This window comes from Ursus americanus, chromosome 5, assembly GCF_024610735.1.
Source record: "Ursus americanus isolate L20-20 chromosome 5, mUrsAme1.1.p, whole genome shotgun sequence".
Classification (NCBI taxonomy): domain Eukaryota; kingdom Metazoa; phylum Chordata; class Mammalia; order Carnivora; family Ursidae; genus Ursus; species Ursus americanus.
In genome coordinates, this window is record NC_142131.1 from 51,449,340 (window position 1) to 51,465,354 (window position 16,015).

General features: G+C 45.4%; 1 protein-coding gene across 12 annotated transcripts in view; it reads right to left on the bottom strand.

Moving 5' to 3' along the window:
* Positions 1 to 16,015, bottom strand: part of LOC123790207 (uncharacterized) — a 385,091-nt gene that overhangs the window by 282,768 nt on the left and 86,308 nt on the right. The gene's annotated exons all lie outside the window — the stretch shown is intronic.

Consider the following 16,015-nt stretch of genomic DNA (forward strand, 5'->3'; position numbering starts at 1 on the left):
GCACTCTGCTCAGTGGGGAGCCTGGTTTTCCTTCTCCCTCTGCCTGCTGCTTTCCTTGCTTGTGCTCACTCTCTCTCTCTCTCAAATACATGAATAAATTCCTTTAAAAAAGAAAAAAGAAAAAAAGACTGATATTAGCAAGTGTTGACAAAGAAGTGGGAGCAACTGGAAGTCTCATACTTTGCTAATGGGGATGCAAAATCGTACAGCCACTTCACAAAACAGTTGGCAGTGTCTTATAAAACTAAGCATACACTTAGCAGATGACCCAGGAATCCTACTCCTTTATATTTACCCAAGAGAAATCAAAAGATATATCTATATAAACTTTTACATGTCAATTCTCATAGCAGCTTTAGCCTTCATAGCCAAATATTAGAGACCACATAAATGCCCATCAATAGGTAAATGAATAAACACACTGTGGTAGAGTCATACAATGAGTAACTACTTAGTCATTAAAATGAATGAACTACTGGGGCACCTGGCTGGCTCGGTCAGAGAAGCATGTGACTCTTGATCTTGGGGTAAGTCTGAGCCCCACATTGGGTGCAGAGATGACTAACAAAATAAATAAATACTTTTTTAAATTTGAAAATAAAAATAAATAAATAAAATGAATGAACTGCCAACACTTGGAGCAGCATGGCTGAATCTCAAAAGCATCCAGATAAATATAAAAAACCAGACATACAGAAAATGACCAACTATGCAATTTAACTTGTATGAAACTCTAGAAAGCGCAAAATTCTAGTAATAAAAAGCAGGTCAGTGGTTGCCAGGGTCAGGGTGCAGGGAAAGAATAAAATAAGAAAGAGGAACAGGGGATCTTTCTGGGGTGGTATAAATGTTTTGTATTATGACTGGGATAGTGGTTGGAAGACTTTATACACTTGTCTAAACTCATTGAATTTAGATGAACTGTACACTTAAAACTGGTTTTATTTACTGTATTATACCTCAATAGAGCTGGCAACAAAATAAAATAAAATACATTGCCATCAATAATGAGACCAAAGCATGCAGGAGACTATCCTCTTAGGGAAAATATTTGAAATTTTATATTTAAATCACCTTTTAAATCATTTGTTTTGATTTCTATTTCACAGTATATATATTTGCATACTAGCATATGTATCTAATTCATAAATGAATATTCATACATTGAGACACCTACTCAATTTTTTTTTCATTGATGGAGATTAACCATTTGAAACATTTGGGGAGGGGCACCTGGGTGGCTTAGTCAGTTAAACACCCAACTCTCGATCTCAGCTCAGGTCTTGATCTCAGGGTCATGAGTTCAATCCCCATGTTGACCTCCAAACTGCGTGTGGAGCCTACTTAAAAAATAAAAATTAAAAAAATAAAATAATAATAATAAAACGTTTGGAGACCTTTGAGTTGTTTTAAGCCTAGAAGGACAATTTCAGTAATGTGGTAGAAACAGAAACCAGATTGTAACAGCTGTTGAAAAGTGGGGATAATAAGCAGACTTCTCTTTCAAGACATTTGGTGGAAAGGGCATAGCTACAGGCATAGTGGAGAGTTAGGGAAGGTGATTATTTGTAGAATGAGTCATTTCAACATAGTTAAAGGATTCAGAAAAAAAAAATCAATAATACCATGGGGGGAGAGAGAGAAAGAAAAAATAGTGGATAAAATACACACAGTTTGCAAAAGGAGATGGTTCTGGGCCTTGGTGAAGAACAGAGGGAGAGAGAGGGTTGTCAAGTTGATGGTCTCATTCATTAATGAATTATTAAGCAAGGTCATCAATGCACAGAAGAATGCAAGGTAGGAATCTTTGGAAGAACCATCATAGCCAATGATAGGCAAACTGACTGGACCTATACAGGCCTATAGATAAGCAGTTGTAAGAAAGCAGCTAAGCTTCTATCATGAAGTTATTTTTATGGTGATGGTACCTACCACACACTCACATTTCTTCTTTTTTTTTTTTTTTTAAAGATTTTATTTTTATTTATTCGACAGAGAGAGAGACAGCCAGCGAGAGAGGGAACACAAGCAGGGGGAGTGGGAGAGGAAGCAGCAGGCTCATAGCGGAGGAGCCTGATGTGGGGCTCGATCCCGTAACGCCGGGATCACGCCCTGAGCCGAAGGCAGACGCTTAACCGCTGTGCCACCCAGGCGCCCCCACACTCACATTTCTAAGCTGACCCTGAGATGGTTGACTGGAGTTAGCTGCTCAGTCTTGGCCACTCAAGGAGATGTCTCTTGATGTCTACTCTAGCAAGAGATGGCCCAGGAGGTGGAACGTGGTAGGGACCTAAAAGGAAACTGGTAAACTGGTATCTGTGCCCCTGGGTCCCTTTGTAATTCATCTACCACCCACAAGACCTTGGACCAAGATTCGCATTTTGCCTCAGATGCTAATTTTGGTCCCACTGGTCAGTGCTAACCTGGGTGTGGTGGTTGTGTGGGTGGGACCACCGGGAAGTGGAGGAAGTGGGACTGGTGAATCAGGCGGAGGCCCTACTGCAGCATGGCCTGACTCACCCAGGACCATGGGAATGGGTACTTCGGGGCTGGTGGCGCCATCTCTGAGCTGCACCAGGGCCTTGAGGGGCATCATTAGTGGTTGTGAATGCTTGCCCAGCACTTCTCACAAGGTGGCCTCGGGGCCTGCCCACATGCCATCTGGGTAATTATGTCCTATTTACCTTCCTGTAGATCCAGAAGAACTAGCCCTTGACTTCCGGACCTAACCTCTCTTAGTGCTGCCCTGAATGATACAGTGAGTTGAGCCTTAAAGATGGTGCTTCTTTCCCAAACTAGTCATCCCCTCTTTCCTTCCTACTCCATGCTAAAGGATTCAACAGGATTTAGGGGTGGGGCCTCTGACCACCTTCTCATTTCTTTTATCAGCTGCAATGCTCTTCTCCCAAAGCAATCCAGACAACCTCTACTGCCAGTGTGGACACTCAGTGTCGTTTCCCTATCTACTTCGATTAACTCTACTTTATCACTCTGAAGAAACAACCCTCCTTCACTTTTCAGTTGATGTGGTTCCGGTAGAGCCAACTCTACCTCTAGCCCCAGGGGAGGCACATAGGAACCTCCTGGCTTGTCAGAACATCACCATCTTTTGGCCAGTGACTGGTTCAACAATGGATATGTGACCTGAAAAGAGGCAACAAGATCCAGTTCTGAGAGTTCTGTGCAACTCTTAGAGGAGAGAATCATTCTCTGCTGAGATACTGATAGCACAGAATAGAAGCCTAAAGTTACTGGAAGCTTTTTCTTTTTTTTAAGGTTAAGTTAAATAACCCTATGAGTCAAGAAGTGTTTTAAGTGTCTCTATATATTATTATCTCATTTAATTCCAACATCAGCTCCAGGAGTCGCAAGTTCTATTATATAAGGAGGCACAGCTTGGAGGTTGATAGTACTGCATTTGAATTCTGGCTACATCATGCACTAGTTGTTTAACAGGCAAGTTACTTAAACTTTCTCTGCCTCAGTTATCTCATCTATGTAATGGGGCTAATAATAGTACCTACCTCATAGGTTGTTGTAAAGATTAGTCAATTCATCTATGTGCAATCTTTAGAAGAACACCAGGGACACAGCAAGTGTTCGGCAAGTTTTAGCTATGACTATCACCATCACCATCTCCAGTGTAAAGACAAGGAAAACAAGGCACAGAGATGTTAAGAAACTAACCTAGGGTTGTACATCTAGTAAGTGATGGACTGGGGATTTGAATCAAGGCTGCCTCTGGCTCTAGAGACTGCGAAACAATAACTCCTGTGCCCCAGCACCCTAGGGGAGAGTCTGGCCAAAAACAGAGAATACACACAAAGCAGAGCTGAGAGATGGACAGGTTAAAATGGAGTCCTGGAGACTTTGTCAGAGCCCTTGAATCAGCTGTTGTAGTCCGTTCTAACAAAAGTGACATCGACTAAGTGGGATATACCCAAGAGAAATTTATTTCTCACAGTTCTGAAGGCTGGGAAGTCCAGAATCAAGGTGCTGGCAAATTCAATATCTAGTAAGGGTTTTCTGGTCTACCGATAGCCATCTTCTCCCTCTGACCTCAGAGGGCAGAAGGGGCTAGGAAGCTCCCTGGGGCCTCTTTGGTCACAGGACTAACCCCATTCAGGAGGGCTCCACTCTCATGACCTAATCACCCCCCAAAGGGCCCACCTCCTAACAGCACCACACTGCTTGCGAGAGGTGGTGTCATGCATGAATTTGACAGGGACACATTTAGTCTATTTTATCAGTCAAGCCAGAAGTCAAATCTACCTTTGGAGTTTTCAAGAATTTTATTTTTTTAAAGATTTTATTTATTTGAGAGAGAGAGGACACAGTGAGAGAGACAGAGTGAGAGAGTACGAGTAGGGGTGGAGGGGCAGAGAGAGGAGAAGCAGTCTCCCCACTGAGCAGGAAGCCTGATTTGGGGCTCGATCCCAGAATCTTGAGATCATGACCTGAGCCAAAGGCAGATGCTTAACCAGTTCAGTCACCCAGATGCCCCTTGAGTTTTCAATAATTTTAATCAACAAAATTCCTTCTCTCTCAGTCCAGTTTGAGTTGAGGTATCTGTCCCTTGCAGATGAAATCCCTTATAGACTTGACTAACATAGCAATTCAGATCTTCAAGACTATCCTCGTATTCTGGGCATCAGTGGCCCAAGAACAACAGGAACATTCCCATGAAAGAATCTACTCTAGGGTTACAAAACAAAACTGTTCATTTGTTCTGCCATTCATTCATTTCATCCATGCATCCCCCACATGCCAGGCACTAGTTAGTTGCCCAAACATTCTGGGTGGATTGGGCATAAGGCATTCTAAAGTATCAAAGTATCAATGGTGTTCCCATGAGTATATCAATTAGGTCCGGCTCCAACCTCAAGTGGAATCTCAGTTCTATCAGAATAGAAGTCTCTGGGATCTTATGATCTACACCAGATCTTTTCTGAGCTCTGCATATCCACTGCTACAAGTGGACTCTGGCTTGTCTTTAAATGGAAAAGGTAATGGGGGACTTCTGCACAGACTAAATTATTCATCTCCATCGAACCACATAAGCAGCATTCAATCTCCATCTCTGGACACAGTCTTCCCAGATCAAAATATTCGATCGAGGTCCTAACAGGAAATGCAGATGCCAGCATGTGACTGAGAATGCCAGGGTAAAGGCTTCCATCAGCAAGGTGAGTTTTCTCCTTCTCTGCATCAGATGTACACACACACACAGAGCCCTTGAGGGCTGAGATTACTTTTGATTTTTACATCACAAGCATCACAGAAAATATACAATGAAAAGCCCAGTGATCCCTTGGAGAGTTCATTGCTCTCCCCCTTCGTCTTTGAATTCCCCTGCCTCCTCTCCACATCCTTTGAACTTCTAAGAAGACACTTTGAAGGCGTGTCATAACGCAGTTTTTCATTCATGCTCTCCACTTTGATGATCTTGCTGTTTGTCTGAACTGCAGCGTCCACAGGATGTCGGGCGGGCGAGCTGAAAGCCAACACTCATGAGGAAGGGCCGAGTAAGGACGAGCCCGAGCTGCGTTTGTCAATTACAAGAAAGGGGAATGAAGGAAAGAGTGAGACCGGAAGGGCCCAAGCAGAATTTCTGGTCTCTCCTGTATGCCTGATCCCTCAAACTGGCCACCTATGAGAAAGGTCAAGAGTACTGCGGCCCAGCAACAGCTCACAGACTGCAAAATGTTTTGTTCGGAGGCTTCCCTCCAGCCCTGGCCTCAAATGTAAGAGCTCTCTGCTCGCCCCAAGACTGCAATAACCCAGCTTCCCCTCGATGAAAAGTATTATTGGTTTTGATTCTTCCCAACTTCTCCCATTTGCCCTAGTGAAAGATTCATTCATTTCAATGCTAACAAGATACCACGAGGCAGGGAAAGGAATGGGAGAGAGAAAAAGCAGACAGGCAAGGTCACAGACATGTCTTTCTTTTCCTTGCCCATGAAATAAATGGTTGAGAACTAAAACTCTATATGACTCTCGAGAACCCTAAAATACTCAGGAAATAGCCATGGCCCTCAAAGCACCAGCCCTGACTCCCAGGCCCGGGATAGGAGGACTACAGTGAAGGCAGACAAGAGCTTTCCCTGAACCTGAGTGTTCTCTGATGCAAAGGGAAAATAAACCAATCCCTGCCGCGGTGCACTGAGTCTGATTCATGCTAAAGATGTGGTTATGAGGGTCAGGGTGGGGAGAAAAGCCTTCACCTGGTTATAAATATGAAACACGTTAGAACCGATCACTCTGGAGGATTCTGTTGTCAGTGCAGAGGGTGAAGAACTCACTCACTCATTCATAAATGTTAGTGACTGCCTGCTAAGCCCTGGGAGCACAAGAGTAAGCAAAACAGATAGGTCTCTGCCCTCGTGGAAAGCTAACAGTTTAGTGAGAAGTTAGACATTTAATAATTCCACTCACTTATGTGGAATTATCAACTGGGATGTATGCTTTGAAGGAAGAGTATATATAGGGTGTTATGAGAACCTTTAGCAGAGAGACAGCATGTGGACACGGGGGTTGGGCTACATGGAAATCTGGGAAGGACCATCTAAGGAGTGACATCAAAGCTGAGACCTAAAGGGGAGAGGGACCTTGGCAGGCAAATAATAGGGAGTACTATGATATGCAATTGGAACAGCATTTTATGCAAAAGCACACGTGAATGTCTAGGTGAAGGGGAGACAGATAGGAGGCGTCAACCACAGAAGCCAGGGACCAGTTAGGAGTAAAGATTCAACAAATGTGTAAAATACCTCCCAACATGCTAGGTGCTATCCTGAGTACTGGGAACACAGCACCAAACACCGCTCACAAAGTCTCTGTCCTCCTGCATTTGTCCTCCCAGTTGTTAACCTCTTCAGAAACCAGATTCCAGCAGAGTTCCCGCTAATTCAGGCTGCACGGCATGAGGAGGGAAAGGACAGGGCTACTTCATACGCTCCAGGGTTTTCTCACCTGAAGGGCTCAAAGAGTGTGCCTCCAAACTTAAAGTGAACAGCTACTCTCATCCTTCCCCTGCTTGGATGTATGCCAGACCAAGATCTCCAAGGAATGCAGTGGGCGACAGGGCAACTGAAGCCGACCTGAACATCATCCGCCCTCTGTGCTGGCAATTCTGGCCCACCAGGGCAAGGGGTCTGGAATGATCTCATTTTTACATGGACCGGTTCTAAGTTCTGCCGACATTCTGGCACAGAGCACTGTGACTGACAGCATGGCATTTTTGAATTAAGCAGTCCTGGCTTCTTGTCTTGACTCTGCCACTTGCCAGCTGGGCCCAGGACTTAACCTCTGTGATCCTGATCCTTAGTCTATAAAAGAGAGTTCATAGGACTTTGACTACAGGGTAGTTGTTAGGATTCAAAGAGTGAGGGCATGTGAAGTGCTGAGTGCTTTGCTCGGCAGACGGCAAACGCTCACTCAGCATCCGCGACCATGGTTATTACGACTGTGATATATCCTACTTCCCTGACTCAAGGCGCCTGGCTTAGTGTAATTTTCGTATATCACTGAATTACAGCTCAGGCAATTAAGCGCAATGCACAGCCCTCTCCCCTTGATTCACTCATTGCCAGGGAAACCAAGGCAGAGTTCAGCCTCTAGCCCCGCATAACCCCAGGACTTCAAAGTCAGGAATGTTCATTTCTGAGAACAGTGAAGCAACCACAGGAAGCATGCTGCAGAAGGAACAACTGGCTGAATTAGTCCCACGGGAATTACTCGGAAATATCTTCCATTCAGAAAGACTTTGTGAATTTTCCATTGCAAATATTTAATATCGAACTGGGTTCTCTCTTCCGCCTTTGTCAGTGGAGTGCTCAAAATAATTTTAATATTAGCCCAAGCCTAGTAAAATTAGCAAGATAAATCTACAGCACTTCCTTCCCCTTCTCCCTCTTCTACCTGCCCACAACGTATCTCAAAGCCAAACTTCAATGACGTGAAGTCTTCCACAGCTCAGCTGCACGGAAGCCAAGCAGTTGCTTTTAAAACAGAGGACACAACTTGAACACTGGCCCTGCTACTTATGCGTTTTGTGATTTTAGACTAATAACTTGTGCTCTTCAAGCCTCAGTTTCTTCCTCCACAGAATGGAGGCAACAAGAGTGCCTACCGAGTTACTGGCACACAGGGAAAGTGCTGCAGGTGAATGCTGGTTGCTATGATTTCTACTACTGTTCTGTCCCCACCCTGACCTACGTCATCCAGAGATGAGCTGGGTACGGCTGGGCCAGCAGGCTCTGGGCGGCCACCAGATGACCACAGAGAAACACATCTTTCACTGGAATGGGGTGAGAAGGCTTTGTGTTCTCCTTGGAGATTGATAGGCCACACAGATGGAGAGTTCTGTGTGAAATTAAGAAAATCTATTCATGACCGAGTCAAGCCACATGGATACAGAGAGAGCTGCCCGACTTTGTTTCTGACAGTTTCCAACCCCCAAATCAGACTTGACACCCGATTAAAATCCTCAACTTTTAAAGTATATTGAAGGACTTCTACAGGGTTTTCTTTTCCTCTCTCCCCAAAGGGAACCATACAAAGTCTCTGACCTCATGGAACTTCCAGTCTAGGAAGGAAGAAAACAGACCACACATAATGTCGGGACTTAGGGAAATTCCTACGATGGAAACAAAATGGGAGACAGGATGGAGAAGGACAGAGGATGGAGAAGCACCTCAGAGGGGACGGTCAAGGAAGTTGCCCCCAGGAAGTGACAGAAAAACAGGCCCATGAGAGTAAGTGGGAGAGCCACGTGAGAGGAGAAGTACCAGACCAAGGGTCTTTCCTTGTCATGCTCCCTTGCCACCACTAACACATGTAACAGTGCAGGAGTGTCTACTTCTCCTCTGCACAGATGGCCCTAAAGCATTACCAGAAACACAGGTCTCTAATTTCTTCCAGAGTCACCACTAGACTAATAATCATCATAACAGCAATGATCATTCACTGAGCAGTGTGTTCTATGCCTCCTGCACATACCCTCATTTCATCTTCCCTACAAAGGGGATGAATGGAGATAAGGGTATTACCGTCACCTCCCCACATTTTACTAAAGGGGAGACTCAAGCTCAGGGAGGTTACTTGGCTCAGAGGAACAGATCTAATACAAGGTGGGGCAGGGATGCTGCCAGGTAGGTACCATTATCAGCCCCATTCTACAGGTGAAGAAATTAAGACACGAAGAGGTAAAGTGACCTGTCCAACTGGTACGTAATGGGTAGAGAGAAGATTTTAAAAAGGCGGACAATGCCAGAGTCCATGCATTTCAAGACTCTAAAGTGTGTGCATGGAACAGCAAGTCATTCCATTTCCCTAAAGCAGTTCAGGTAGGAAGAGTCTACAGTCATTTGGTGAACACAAGACATAAACAGAACAGCCAGGCCTGGTACCACCTTCCCAGCACTTCAGTCCAAAAAGAAAGCCAGAGACGGACACGTTTATACATAAATAATTCTTTATTGTTGGGGTAAAAGCCAAGAAGTCTAGGGTGAAATGAAAAGATAAGAGGGGAGACTAGAGAAATCTCATCTGAGGCAGAAACATTTAAGGGCTAGCTGAGTGAAGAGAAGGGAGACCAACACGGAGATCAACATGCCATGTATCAGGACCTTGGAAAGAACATGGCAGACAAGAGCAAGTGAAAGAGAGCAAAGGGGTCTGGGGCAGTGGGTTAGAGGAGGAAAGCAAGGGTAGCAGGAGAGGAGTCTGGACAGGCTGGCAACAGAGAAGATGAAGAAAGTGGTGGAGCCACGTTGTGGGGAGCTCTTAAGGCCAGGCTAGGGAACATCTACCAACTGGTCGGGGGGAACTAAACGCTTCACAAGCAGAGCTGCCCCTCGGGAAGGTGGTCTGGAGACATGTGTCAGATGATTCGGGAGGAAGCAGGACTGGTGGTATGTAAACAATGACCATAACCCAGGTAAAAGGCAATGAGCACCGTGAGGGAATGGTGGCAGGAGAGGTAAAGAGGAGGGAAGGCATTCAAGAGATAGCAGAGAGATGGGGGGCACAACCCAGACAAAGCCTGAGGTCAAGGAAGAAAGTTTAGTCAAATCTGGTGACTAAGAGTGTGGGGTTGTTGAACAACTAGCAGGGAGACCAGGGCGCCAGACGTGTGTCTGTTTGATCATGTTGAAGGTGAGGCCCGCTGGAGTGACAGTTACTGAGCATAATGCAGGGCACCTGGACAGGTTCTAAGAAACAAATGCCATCCATCAGGGAAATACAAATCAAAACCACAATGAGATACCACCTCACCCAGTCAGAACGGCTAAAATTAACAACTCAGGAAACAAAAGATGTTGGCGAGGATGCAGAAAAAGGGGAACCCTCCTACACTGCTGGTAGGAATGAAAGCTGGTGCAGCCACTCTGGAAAATGGTATGAAGATTCCTCAAAAAGTTGAAAATAGAGCTACCCTATGAGCCAGCAATTGAACTGGGTTTTTACCCCAAAGATACAAATGTAGTGATCCAAAGGGGCACATGCACCCCAATGTTTATAGCAGCAATGTCCACAATAGCCAAACTACGGAAAGAGCCCAGATGTCCATCAACAGATGAATGGATAAAGAAGATGTGGTGTGTATACACACACACACACACACACACACACACACACACACACACACACACAGGAATATTACGCAGCCAGCAAAAATGAAATCTTGCCATTTGCAACGATGTGGCTGGAACTAGAGGGTATTATGCTAAGTGAAATAAGTCAATCAGAGAAAGACTTATCATTTGATCTCACTAATATGCGGAATTTAAGAAACAAGGCAGAGGATCACAGGGGAAGAGAGGAAAAAATGAAACAAGACAAAACCAGAGAGGGAGACAAACCATAAAAAACTCTTAGGAAACAAACTGAAGGTTGCTGCAAGGGAGGGGGCTAGGGGGATGGAGTGGCTAGGTGATGGACATTGCGGAGGGTATGTGTTCTGGTGAACGCTGTGAATTGTGTAAGACTGATGAATCACAGACCTGTACCCCTGAAACAAATAATACATTAAATGTTAATTTTAAAAAAGAAAAGAAAAAGAAAAACAAATGCCAACTTCCCATTTCACACTTTGGAAAGGTGAGACTCAGTGAGATGGAGTGACTGGGGCATTCACACACTCATGCATGGGACCCCTTGGGCCAAAGCCCATCTCCCTCCACAACCCCATGCAGCTTCCCTGTAGCTCTTTTTTGGTTTAAATCCTCCTCTCATTTACATCCATTTGCTTGTGTTCTGCCATCTGAAGAATTGGCACCTTTCCAGTGACTCACCTTGCACTGGCCCAGGGACAGCTAACTCTGGGGTAAAACATAACTCCCAGATAAGTTCTGTTCAAACCACAGAGAGTATTTCACACCATGAGTTTATTGTCAACATTTAAAAATTAGAAAATTTTACATACAAATCCAGGTATCAAGCTTCTCCTGAAAACCCAAATTATCTGGTGACTTGGGGTCCCTAATCTCAGCTGAAAACCAGCGGCCCTCTTGAGTCACCACAGCTTTCTAGGTCACCATAGTCTCCACCACAAACATCTAACAACCAAAATAGAAACTAAGATGTGTGACCACCTAAGAGGTCTGTTCCTTCAAAACTAGCAGTCATTTTTAATCTTAGGGACAAAAGGGAGTGGCAGGGACTATGGCTAACAGGAGAGTACACTCTTCAACTGCGGGAGAGCTCCACCTCCTTAGTCCTTACACACATTTGAGTCTCTGACCCGTTCTTTTCACTGTCGATACTTTATTTTTATTAGATGGTAAAGGAGAAGGGCTAGTTGGGCACACATGTTTGATGCCCAGCTTGGGACCACTCAAGAATAGACTCTTTTTCCATATTTCAATCACCCTAACTCCATCCAATTCCTGAGTTATTCACCTGCTGCCACACGGATTCTAAGTTTTAATTCAAAACATTGTCCGGCAGGACATCCCAGTGAAGTGGGGACACAGAAGTGTATTTGCCCACCACCATGTGGGAATAAATACAATCCAAGTGAACTAAGGGCTCAAGCTGAGGCTGGCTAGAGTCTTCAATGAAATGGGACATTCTTTCAGAGCAGTATCCTAACAAAGGAGCTGAGGAGAGAAAACACATCTCATTACGGAGCTTCCTCCCCCTCACTGAGACTTGGCAGACAGCAGAAAAATGAAGCACACTCCTTGCTCCTCTCTAAAAACTCCTACTATGGGGAACAGGAGCCAAGATGTAAAAGGTGGTGGGGTAGAGAGATCAGTGAAACGAAGTGCCTTGTGGCCTGCTCGGAAGGCAAATGGGTAACTACTATTTCAGGGGCCTGCTCTTTAGAGGGTCAGGAAATGCCCAGTATCTGCCGACACTCTCTCCTGTTCAGCGCTCGAGCCCTCTCTCATTTCCATCTGCTGGATTCTTTCACATCTGCAGAGGATGTGTCAACAACAGAGCAGCTCGTGCCCGCCAGAGAGAGAGCCCCGACCCCCATCCCTCAGGATCTGCCCACTGTGCACACGCTTCCTAAGCCGGCATGGAAGCACCAGCAACCAGCAGTTCTCTGGAGAGCTCAACCACTAAAGGGTTAAGCGTGGGTTACACTGGGGTTACATGAGGAGCAACCACAGACATGCTCCTGCCACTGTCAGAGTTTACAGCCAAGTAGGGAAGACAAATAGTAATGATACAATCACACACATATATGCATGCGTTATTCAAAACAGAACTATGGAGGCGCCTGGCTGGCTCACTTGTTAAAGCATGCAACTCTTGTTCTCAGGGTCATGAGCTCAAGACCCACACTGGGCACAAAGATTACTTTAAAAATAAAATAAAATAAGCCAAACAGAGCTATGTATTCTGAAGGAAACAGTCCAGTGCATGCACGCGATCAATTCATCAGACAGGGTGGTCAGAAAAGGATGGCTTCCCAGGGTAGGAGTTGGCTGGTTGGGGGGGTGGGGCAGGAAAGTATTCTAGCAGTGGGAAAAGCAGGTGCCAAGGCTCTAAAGAAGTAGGGAGTATGGAATGTTCCAAGACCTGAGACGTGACTCCTACAGTTGAGTGTGGCTGCGGGGGGCGGGGAGGGCTGCATCTGATAGGCCAGGGGGTGGGTTCTGCAGCTGATAGACCCCTCCCTGCCTGCAGTACTGCTTCACAGCTGTTCTAACCGGCCCGATTCTGGGTTATGCTCATTCTTCGGTGACCTCCCCTGAGCTCCTAACACAGTCCTCAGCCCAGAGTAAGGACAAGCAGAAAGAGCATAGTCGATCAACACTGAGGACAGACCTCGTGGAGGGCACCCGAGGAGAAAAATGAATGCATGTCTGTGAATTAAATACACAGCAACCAGCAACCAGCATAAATACACAGCAACCAGCTACCGTCAGGAGCCGACGGTAAAGGTAACTTTAAATTCAAGGCTGCTAAACCCCGGAGACCATCTTCTGCAAAGAGGGATTCTTCTATCTCTGTCTCCGGTTCTGAAGCTTTGAGCTGGCTGCCGAGTCCCTGTGGCTCCGGGCATCTGCCACCACTGACACAGAGCCTCTGGCTGTACTGGGCCTGCCCAAGAGCGAGCGGGTGCCTTGCTGGGCCGGCTGTTAGGTTTCTTCTGAAGCTTTGCTTTGGTTCCAGTGTGATCAACTTGAAGGACCTGAGCAAACGTGGGTGGGCGCTGGGAGGGAGTGTAGGGGGGAGCAGGTGGGAGGCAGGAGCTCCACAACCAAGGGTAGCAGGATTCCCCAGAAATGCTAGCCCACGACCAAATTACAAGCTGCCTAGAAGGCGTGATACCACTAGGTTATTTCTGGAGCTTAACAATGTGGACTCTAATCACTGACAAACGAAGGACAAATAAGGAGAAAAGACATGGCCCCACCAACCTCTCCAAAAGGCCAAGACCATGCCTCAGAAATTACTCAGGTATAATTTCAATTACAAACACAAATTAACAATTTTACATCGTCCTTTGTGATACCTCTAAGTTCTTGCAAACAATACCTTGAATGTATCGTGCCCTCATTAACTCGTAGAAGAGTTTTCATTCCAACCTGGCAGCGACCCTCAGAGGTGCTTTAAACAGCAGCTGGTGATCTTTTTAAAGATGACTTCATTTCAGGATGTTCCTCTGTTATCAACTCTCCAGGGACTTCCCATCGCATCTAAAATTAGCCCCACCAGCCCCTACCCACAGCATCAACCCCATCTTATACCTCCTTCCCCCTGCTCACCACTCCACAGGCAAAATGCCTTCCTCTCAGTTCCTCAACCAAGCCACACACTTTTCAGCTGCCAGGCCTTTGCACGTGCCGTTCTCTCTGCCAAGCACACTGTCACCAACACTCCACACCTGCCTCCTCGTTGGCACTTGCTCATCCTTCAGCTCTCAACTTAAATATCACCGCTTCAAAGAGGCGCCCTCCTCAGTCACCCATCAAAAACAACACTCTTCCCTCTCTGTCTTATCTCAGGCCTATTTTATTTCTTCGTTTTTTAGAGCGGATACCGCCTAACCAGGAACTCTTCTTAGTCCCCCACAGCATATTTCACTTTCCTGTAACTTGCTCATTCAGCATCAGGCTCTCCCACTAGACTATGAGCTCCAAAAGGGAAAAGACTCCGTCCGCCTTGCTCACGATGTTTTCCTACCACCAGCACAGTGCCTGCCGCCCGGGAGGGGTGCCACCATTGCTAACTTCAATGAATAAGCTGCATCATCTGCAAAATCACTGGCCTGGATTCCTCAAAGACGTCAGCTCATGAAGGAAGGAAAAAGGCTGGGGAGCCACTCTTGATTAAAGGACAGCAAAAAGGCACGACAATTTAATGCAATACGTGTCCTTGAATCGACTTCATCTGAAATAAAAACTACTAATAATAAAGGACATGACTGAGACAATAGAACCATTTTAATCTGAACTGTATGTGAGAGAAGAGTGTTGTATCAGTGTTACATTTCCTGAGTTTGATAACTCCACCAATGTGAGGGAGGAGGGCACCAAGATGTGTCCTAGAATACTTTGGGACAGAAATGTCCTGACATCTGCAGCTTACTTTCAAATCGTTCAGCAAAAATAAATGTATTTGTGTGTGTCTACACGTACGTACAGAGAATATCATTCTGGTCTTACGATTTGTCCTATAGGTCTTAGATTTTTCAAAATAAAAAAGGGGCATGGGAGTAAATGATAGATGGCTTAAATAACCAAATAGAATTCTACTTACTTTCACTGAAGGGCTGTGATATATCTAAGATCATATGGATAGCCTCTGGCACTTGGGGTGATAACCAATATTCCAAAGTCCCAGATTTTCTGAATTTTCACTACATAGAACAATTCATATGGACTCTTGACAATTTCAAATAGGTAACTTTCAGGGCCCTGAATTATATTACTAATTAGATATACATCAATTTTAAAAAACCAAAACAATGTTGGGTGATTTTAATCTGGGACTTTTGCTTCCAGGCCATTTCACCTTACCAGCACTTTCCACCTGCCCCCACCCCATGCTCTATGAATTACAGCTCTATTAATAGTGACCTAGAGAATTGGGGGGAGGAGGAAGGGAGTCTAGCATTAAAGTTTTAATTTTCTATTTTTATTAGCATTCTTAAGCTTTAATTTCCATTTTCTTTTCAACCTAGACCTCTGGAGCCTGTGTGTGGACCAACTCCTATTCATCCTTCAAGTCCCAGCCTAGATTCTTCTTCCTCCAGGAAGGCTTCCCTGACTTTTCCAGGACAGTTTAGGAGCACAACCCCTCTCCATTCTCTAGAAAAAAAATTAAAACTCGTCACACTAATTTTTATTGGCTGTTTGCTTATCCGACTTCAGTGCTGGATCACATCCTTCACAAGGGCAGGAGTTGGGATGTCAGTGCCAAGCCTGCGCCCAGCCCATACAGAACACACGAGAATCCACTGAGCTGAACTCTATTGCAACAGCTGGCCCAATCCCACTGCCGAACAGATCTTAGATGACTTGTGGAGGGCAGGCTGAGGCCAGCTTTCCCA